The sequence below is a fragment of the Hibiscus syriacus genome, unplaced genomic scaffold (assembly GCF_006381635.1).
Source record: "Hibiscus syriacus cultivar Baekdansim isolate YM2019G1 unplaced genomic scaffold, ASM638163v2 tig00111191_pilon, whole genome shotgun sequence".
NCBI classification, from domain to species: domain Eukaryota; kingdom Viridiplantae; phylum Streptophyta; class Magnoliopsida; order Malvales; family Malvaceae; genus Hibiscus; species Hibiscus syriacus.
Window position 1 is genome coordinate 2,076,594 of NW_024063010.1, and position 10,129 is coordinate 2,086,722.

Consider the following 10,129-nt stretch of genomic DNA (forward strand, 5'->3'; position numbering starts at 1 on the left):
GTTGCTTTAGCTTGCGTTGCATCCCATCTACTTTTTCAAGTAAATGGGCCACGTTAAAAACCCTCATAACCAAATCAAGCTGAGACTCGATTAAGTTATGAGGAAGGGGAAAATAGTGTCCAACAATAAATTAATATGAAATAAAGGTTCATTACAGGTTAACGGGAAGTAACCTATAGGCCAAACAAGAACACAAAGAGGGCTACCAACAACCTGCAAGAGTTCTACCAGTAGCATAACCAAAATGGACATAGCTAACCACAAAAACAACTTCAAAGAATAAGATGCCTACACGCCCAGCACAAGATCACTACACTTCAATAGAGCTAATCAAGAGACAAAACATAAGAACCCTTATAGCGTAACACAACAGACCCAAAACAACAAAGCAGCAAACCACGACCGCATCCCGCGCAAATCAATTGACTGAGCAAACCACCAACTCGGGGAAAAAAAACACAGTTCACCCTATTAGCCAAGACACGGCTGCAACACTCAGAAAATTCCAAACAAAACATTACTTAAATATAGGTATGAAAAAGTAATTCACTGTGATCTAATCCTTCTTTGGCCAGCGAGTCTGCGACTATATTCATTACCCGAGTGATGTGTACGATGAACCAGCAGCTATTATGAATCTGCTCATGACAGAATTTAAGAAAATCTGAAAACAGTACATTAGACTTTGAAGGAACTTGCACACAATCCACAATAGTCAACCAATTGCACTCGATAATAAGACGAAAAGAAGACACCCAAACCGATAAGTTGAAAGCATGGATGGCAAATTTGATTGCCAAAAGTTGGGCGAGAGAGGCAGTCCCTAAACCACCAGATGAAGGAAATTCCATCAAAAAGATCCCAATATGATCTCTAAGCACCCCACAAATTCCACACATCCCATTAACCTTGCTACAAGCACCATCAATATTAAAAGTAAGGAAATCCAGCGGAAGAGGTCTCCACATGAACACAACAAAACTAAAACTTGACAAAATGGGAGAAGAAACAGGCAACGCCAGATCATCTATAAGACTATCCACCGAGACAGGACAAGAAGGGAATTTGGCTTTGAACCACCATGCCAAGCGATATTTAACAATGAAAAGCAATTGGAGAACGTCAAAGACCTTACTTTTAAAGACAATCTCATTTTTTAACATCAAAGTAGACCAGATTATAATCGATGGGATTAAGGACCAAACCAGCTCACCATTAGTGTGGCACGAAGCACCCTGTCAAGCTAAAAGAAACACTTTCGGAGAACCCGAAAAAACTAATGAGAGGCCCCAATAGGCTGCCATCCTCGACCAAACAGACCAGGTACCAAGACAAGAGAAAAATAAATGCTCCATCGATTCAGCGGACGACTTGCATAGAGGAAAAAGTATGCCACTATCAAGTAGGGAGCCCCTTTTAGCCAACTCCTTAAGGACCGGGAGCCGACCACGTAACACCAACCAAACAATTGCCTCCACTTTAGGTGGGCTAACGCCAAACCACACCAACGAATTCCAATTAAACTCATGATCGCCAGAATTACTGAGAGTACTTTTAATCGATTTTACTGAGAAACAACCATTACTTGAGCCCTTCCACAAGATCCAATCCCCGATCAAATTGGAGTTCTTAAGTTATTGATTGTCTAAAAGCCCTTGACATAGCATTTAGCTGCATATAGTTGCATTTAGAACATATTTGCATGTGCTAGATAAGTTCTATCGAGGCAAAATTTATTTGACTAAACTGATACTACTAAGGAGAAGGGTTGTTTATTGGTTGTGATGATGCAAGAAATGACTAAGGAATAATTTATTTACCGAGACAAATTAATTTGCTAGGGCCAGTGGAACAGATGACGACGATAGTGAGGAACAAATTTTCTTACCAAAGCGAGTTTTTATCTCACAAGTCTGACGCAACACAAGACGAAAATGTTGACATCACTTGGCCAGTTGTCCAATACAACTCACGTGAAACCATGCCCCTGTTAAGAAATTTGGGACCACTACTAGCTCCCATATTATTCACACAATGGGCATGAAACCAAGGGTATTTAGGAAATATTCAAGGGCACTAAACCCTAAAAATTCTCACTATAAATATCTCATTATACCACCCTAAAGAAGAGATGAGAGAACATACCCTAAAAGCGAGGCTTGAAGAAAGGCGACTGCAGCATATTCTTTTCCACCGTCCCCCAATTAATCGTCCTTGGTGCCCTCCATAGCCAAGCTTCACAGGAGCAATAGCCAGGCCCTCGAGAGAGGTTGGCCGCTAGAGAGTTATAGTAGTGGACTGACGTCACGATAGAGCTATGTTATGGGAGTTTTCCTTCCTCTTATTCTTCATTTCCATATCATTTAAGGGCTTGTATTTAAAAATTATTTTTGGGATGATGTTTGCCACACCATAAACTGTTTTATTTGGTGTTGGAAATGCTTGAATGATACTTTATTCGATTTTTAATGAATGATTAAGTATGTTTTTGTTGAATGTTGTTTTGTTCACTGTTTTAATCTTTTCCCTTGGCACTGTAAAAGCTTTTGAAAGATTTCTTGGTGCCACGGCAAAATATTCCTAGTGTTTGTAAGAGCCTTTGAAAGACTACAATTTTTTTAGGAGTTGATACCTAATATTTGAAAGAGTTAGGCTAGATCTACATGAACAAGATAACTAATCTGACATGGTGAGGGTCTAATATACTTTAGAGATAAGGATAGGGTTTCATTCGACTAAGAAGAGTAAATGCTTGGGTAGATAGGCTAGTGCTACAGTCTACGTTGAGGGGTATTGTCGGAACAACAATTTGACAAACCAAGGGCTGCAGTTCACCTGGGTAGTATTGCCGTAGCAAAAGTTCTAGGAACACTCTTGTAAATCATGTCGGGCAGTAGAGGCATAACATACTAAATCATCCTAGACAAAAAATAATTTCTTGCCGTAGCAAATCCAACCCAAGTGCTCCGTTAGAGGTCTGATTGTGTGAGGTTTTTCATAATATATTGAACTAAATATTTTTCTTTGCCTTGACAACTTTTATTTGTTTACCTTCGCATATTTTTCTCACCACGACAAAACTTTTCTGCTCACATCACTTTACAATTTTTTTGCCTCGACCATACTTTTCTCCATATGTTTGCTACTACTTGTTTTTCCTTTGTGGATACCATTAGACAAGAATCTTAGGACTAGTTAGTGTCACCTAGTTCTAGCTATAGTATCATCAAAAGTTCCCACCAATCCTTATGGAGACAATAACTCACTTACTGCTATATTATTTGTTTCAATTGTGTATACTTACACATAATTACGTGCCACAACACACACATAAACACGATCAAGTTTTTGGCATCATTGTCAGGGATTGGCAACGGGAGGAATTTTGATAATTTTTGCCATAACAACTTTTATTTTCTTGTCACATTTTTTTAGTTAGTTAGTTTTACGTGTTAGTTTTTCTTATTTTCTTTTGTATATTTTTGTCGGTACATGACCAGGAGATCAACCGACGAACCATTAATACCCATCAATCTTGAGATTAAGCAATTGTTTAGACGAAGGTGACGTGCTCAGCATGCAAGAGGCAATATGAATCAACTGCCATATCGGGTTGATAACCCTATATAGGATCAGGCAGATCCTGATATTGTGGTAAATAATGTTCCCAGAAATATGCCAAAGCCAAGAGCTATAAGAGATTATTTAAACCCCATTATCGATGATCTCAACCCTGGAATCATGGCATCGGAAATTCAGGCAGCACACTTTGAACTCAACCCGGTGATATTTAAAATACTCAATTCTATCGGTCAATTTGGTAGCTCGCCTAATGAAGATGCTAGACAACATGTGCGTGTTTTCCTTGATGTGTGTGATTCGTTTAGGTAACAAGGTGTGCACTAGGTCGTGTTGAAGCTAAAATTGTTCCCCTACTCTTTACGTAACAGAGCAAGAGCTTGGTTGAGTGGAGTCTCATCCGGCTCAATGAAATATTGGGTTGACTTATGCAAAAATATTTTACTTTGATATAATCCGCCCAATATGAATACCCAGCTCCGCAATGACATTGCAAGTTTTTGCCAAGGTGATGATGAATCTATGTATGAGTCTTGGGACGATATAAAAGTTTGCTTCGAAAGTGCACCAACCATGGATTCCATGATTGGACTCAAGTTGTGATGTTCTATAATGGAGTCAACGCACCCACTCGTATGTGATGCCACGACGAATGGTACTATGCTTGACAAATCACCCGATGAAGCTTTTGATGTTCTTGATAGGATATCCAACAACGATTATCAATTCCCATCTACAAGGATTAGAACTGGAAGAAAAGTATATGTGGCATATTAAGTTGATGGTAAGGATTCGATTTCTGCCGAACTTTCTGCCATAACATATATGTTGAGCGTTCTAGTAAGGTGAAAGAAGTCAAGGTAACTAGCCCAGTATGCATTCTTTACCACAACAACCATCATGAGAGTGAGTGCCCAAAAAATCAGGAGTCCACCATTTTCGTGCGTAATTTTAATAGAAGCAACAACAACCCCTACTCTAATACCAACAATCTTGGATATCGATAACATCCAGATTTTCTTGGGGTAATCAAGGGAACAACAAAAACCATGCAGGAAACTTTAATAGGCCATAGTAAAATGTTTCTAAACCTTCAAGCTTTTAGCATCAACAGATGCCCTGGAAAAATATTAACAAAGGTTCAACATCTTTCTCAAATTCTAATTCCCTCGAAGCTTCACTGCAAGAATTTATGGCCTCGACAAAAGATTTCATGGCTTCAAAAAAGGCCTTGATGCATGAAATCTTGTCAAGATTCAAGAACCAAGGCAGTGTGTTGCAAAGCCAAGCAACTTTATTGCAAAGCCATAGCTCAACTTTGAGAGCGTTGCAGAACCAAGTGGGCTAAATTTCCATAGAATTATATTCCCACCCACAAAGAAGCCTCCCTAGTGACACTAAGGTCACTAAGCCTCATGGAAATGAGCAATGCAATGTGCTTATGATGAGGAGTGGCACCTAGATTAATCTCGATGATAAGTTTGAGGGTAAAAGTAAGATATTTCTCGTCAAGGCATTACACATGAAGAACCTAAAGGTCAAGCTGAACAATAAGATTTACCTAAGGAGAAGTAAAAGGACGAGTGTTCAACAAGTCACCCTACTGATGGTGGAAAATTTATTGCCAAGGCAAAAGTTTCACTCCAACCTGCAACAGATGAAGTCAGGCCCCCACCACGCTTCCCTCAACAGTTGAAGAAGCATAACGACGAGGTCTAGTTCAAAACGTTTGTTGATGTCCTTGATAAGATGTATATCAATGTTCCTCCGTTCTAAGTCATTGAGCAGATGCCTTCCTATACCAAATTCTTGAAGGATATTATCACGAAAAAAGAGAAGGGTTGAAAGACTAGAAATTGTTGCTACAACGAAAGAATATTGTTCTGTTCTAAGTAAGCTTCCGCCAAAACAAAGAGATCCTGACAGCTTTGTTATACCATGTTCCATCGGTGAAAATTATGTTGGAAGAGCACTATGTGACTTGGGATCCAACGTAAATCTGAGCCCAAGTCCATAGTTTTTGAATCTTGGAATAGATAATGCTCGACCAGCCACCTTGATTTTGCAACTAGCTGACCGATCACATGTTCATCCCAAGGGAAAAATAGACGATGTCATCTTGAAAGTAGATAATTTTTTCCAATATACTTCCTTACTCTAGACTGTGAGGCCGATGAAAATGCACCTATTATTCTTGGGCATCCCTTTTTAGCCATTGGGCTCATCCTAATAGATTGTGAGAATAAAGAGTTCACGATGAGGGTGGCTGATCAAATAGTTACAATAAATGTCTTCAACACTCTTAAATATATTGATGATTCAGAAGAATTCCATTGCATTAGAGACATGGAGTGAATCAAAGAAGCTGGAACAGAAAATTTTGGCCAAGGCAAGTTTTTACATCTAGGCGAGTATGATACTCTTTGCCAAGATAATATTTTTCAGATGAAGAAATGTAAAATTTTTTGCCACAGTGATATTTTACAGTCAGAGGGATACAATAATTTTTGGCCTAGGAGAATTTTCTCAAAATATGGCATACAAAAATATTTTCCTAGGAAAAATTATTTCGATTGAGGCAAATGACAGACTTGCTGAAGATAGAGCAAATGCGGAGTCTGGGTATTATTCATTGGATGTGGAACTATCTAGCATACTTCAAGCTAGATCAAGTATGAGATTCGAACCCCTTAATTTCAATGAATTCATTCCTCCAAAACCTTCCCTCCAGAATGCACCTACCTTGGAACTTAAACCTTTGCCATCACATTTGAAATATGCTTACCTAGGTAGTGATGATACTTTTCCGGTTATATTTTCTGCTAGTCTAACCCCGAGCAAGAGGGTAGTTTGTTGAATGTTTTGTCATAGTATAAAAAATCTCTCAAGTGGACTATGGAAGACATGAAGGGAATCATCCCTATAATATGCATGCACAAGATTCAGTTAGATGATTGCCACAACAATTATATGGAACCTTAACTCGATACTGAAGAAAGTGGTGATGAAAGAAATCATCAAATGGCTAGATGTTGGGGTGATCTATCACATATCCAATAGCTCTTAGGTAATCCTGGTTCAATGTATGCCGAAGAAAGGTGGCGTGGCCATGGTAAAGAATGAGAATAATAGGCTTTTGATAATGAGCATCATCACAGGGTGGAGGGTTTGTATGAACTATCGAAAACTAAACAAGGAGATGAAGTGTAACACTCCTAACCCGTATCCGACCCGGATATGAATCTAAGGTGTCACATTGACTTTTAAAACACTTTGACTATCAAAAAAATTCCAATTTAAATTTGATAATGAAAATAAAACTTAATAAATCATAGTTAAAATACATATCAGAGTATCTAAACTTTACATTTATAGTACATGCCAACAACCTTTCCATATAAAATCACATACAATTTAAATCTCTCTCTGATCTGGCAATCTTCAACAGTGTGATGTCCTGTCCTTTTCTTACCTGTATTACTCCTTGCATAGCTTTGAACCTACGTGTGAAAACACTCACATGCTAAGTCGATGACTTAGTGAGGCATTATGAGAACTATTAAACAATAAAACATTTGTATAATTATAAACCAAATATCACCAGTATAATAACTTATAACCTCTCTTATTGCTCACTGAAGAGTTTATACTTATTGTATTCTTAGATATATTTTCAAGTTATACTTATATAGACTTTTAATATCATAAAAACTATATAGGACTGATACATTTTCATTTCTTATCCATTTGTTTAATTGGCCTAACGTATAATACTAAGAATTCTAGGTATTTGAGTACATTGAGGTTGTGCACTAATGATGTCACCACAGTTCGTAATTTGCACCATAGTGCCACATAATTGTCCTTAATGACCACAGAGGTTTGCATCAGAGTGCCACATATTTTTCCTGAATAGGCACATAATTGTTCCCGAGGACCACATAAAACCCTCAACTCTTGGCATGCCAACTATACCTCTAATCCTCATACATATACTTTGGGCTATTGATCACATAATTATTTTCAATCATTATTCGAAGTGTTTCTTGTTCACATAGTTACTCTCACATAGAGTCTTTTCACCTTCATTTATTCAAAGTTCTCATTTTTCACTTATCATCTATGTTCCGTAGAACATATCCACTTAACACATTTTCATATAATCTTTCACATACATCTTTATCATATAGCGTTATCAAATGTAATTATTTATTCACATTCAAACATTTATTCATGGTATCTTGTTTCACAAAGCATTTCTCATTATTTCCATTTAATCACATATATCATATGTTTATAGTGATTTACATAATTATTTCATATTACATATCATTATTCAATGTATTCATTTACTTGTATAAAACATAATCATATAGAAAATCTTTATATATAATCATATCAGTTTTCAATTTATTTAAAACATTTTAGGTTGGCTCGTCACAAGCCTTCCTTCAAACATCAATAATTTACGTAAATGGCACTCACATTTGCCTCACTGTAGCCCTAAGTGAAATATTTAACACTTTTGGATCAGTACTTATAATATCGAGCTGACCGAAAGTTTCTTACGTTCAACCACTACACAAAACAAAGCAAAAATCAATATCATTCTTCGGATCACTTATATTCAATTAGAATAACTTGTGATTCAAGAAACACTCAATTTCCATTTCATGCCTATAAGTATCGGTACTAATACTACAGTACCGATACTTCTCTTCAAGGGTATTGATACCTCCTCAAGGTACCGCCACCATTCTGACATTCAATGTTTGCATGGTATCGATACCATCCTTCGGTATCGATATTACCCTTACAGTATCGATACCTCTTCAATAGGTATCAATACTACCCTTAATACTTTCACAGATTTTTCCCTTGAAGTATCAGTACTGTTTTAATGGTATCGATACTCGAAACCCATAATGGCCATTTTCACTTCGAAAATCACCCAAAAACCTCCTAAATCTCTTATATCATCCCTCATTAAGCCTTAAAACTCACCCTTATTAATCCAAACCAACTTGTCCTCATTTACTACTCATAACTATCCAAAATACCAAGATTTCAAACATGTTATTGATCATTTCTAATCCTCCTAACTCTTTAGTTAGATCATTGACAAGTTAAATATCTCAATAGAACTTCAAAAATCACTTTATATCAAAATTTCATTTCTAAACTCATTTTACCAATTCATCTCTAATTTTCTCATCGTGTTGTTTTAATCCTATATAAGCTTTCCTTAAGCTTATATAACACCCAAACTTTCAATACCCAACCAAAATTGAAGAAACCCACAAATTTCCAAAAACTTACCTTTAGCCATGGAGTTCACATCACAAAGAAGAAGAGAGCAAAAATGGTTCTAGACTTTTCCTCCTTATCCACGTATTATATCCCTTAAAAGAGAGAGAATATAAAATCTTTAAGGTGAAAATACCATAATGCCCTTCTACTAATCCAAATTTAATATCAAGGCATGACCGAAATTTTCTAAAATAAATCCTTGAATTTTCAAATTATTCTAATTAAACCACTAAATTTTGAGTTATTACATTTTGATCACTGACCCGAGGATCGGGATGTTACACGAAGAATGATCATTCCCCTCCCTTTCATCGATCAAATACTTGATATTATTTTCTCGATGGATATTCTGGGTATAATTAGATTTCCATAGAACCCAAAGATCATGAGAAGACCACCTTCACCTACCCATATGGCACCTATGCCTTTAGGAGGATGTCGTTCGGATTATACAATGCCCCGACAGCTTTTCAGAGGTGTATGATAGCCATTTTCTCAGACATGGTGGACGACTTCTTAAAAATATTCATGGATGATTTTTTTCGTCTCAGGCGATGACTTTGACCGATACCTCAACAATTTATCTAAAGTGTTAAAGCGATGTGAGGAGTCCAACCTTGCGCTAAACTAGGAGAAATGTCACTTTATGGTGACATAAGGAATTGTGTTGGGACATAAAATTTCTCACCACGACATCGAGGTTGATAAAGCCAAGGTGGAAGTGATTGAGAATCTACCTCCACTAACCACTGTGAAGGGTATAAGAAGTTTCCTATGGCATGTGGGATTCTATAGGCATTTCATCAAAGATTTTCAAAGATTTCAAAGCCTTTATGTCTTTTGCTGCAGCGAAATCAACCATTCGTGTTCAATGATGATTATCTCAATGCATTCACGGATTTGAAGAAAAACCTACCTCGGCACTAATTGTTGTTCCACCTGACTGGGATGCCCCTTTCGAGCTAATGTGTGACGCAAGTGACGACGCAGTAGGGCAGTGCTCAGGCAATGAAAAGTAAAATCTTTCATGTCATTTATTATTCTAGTTGTACCCTAAATGATGCACAACTTAACTATACCACCACTGAAAAAGAATTGCTTGTCGTAGTATTCGCTTTTGATAAGTTTAGGGCATACCTTATAGGAACTAAGGTCATTGTACACACTGATCACTCAACCATTAAATACCTAGTGAATAGAAAGGATGCCAAGCCTAGGCTTATAGATGGATACTTTAGCT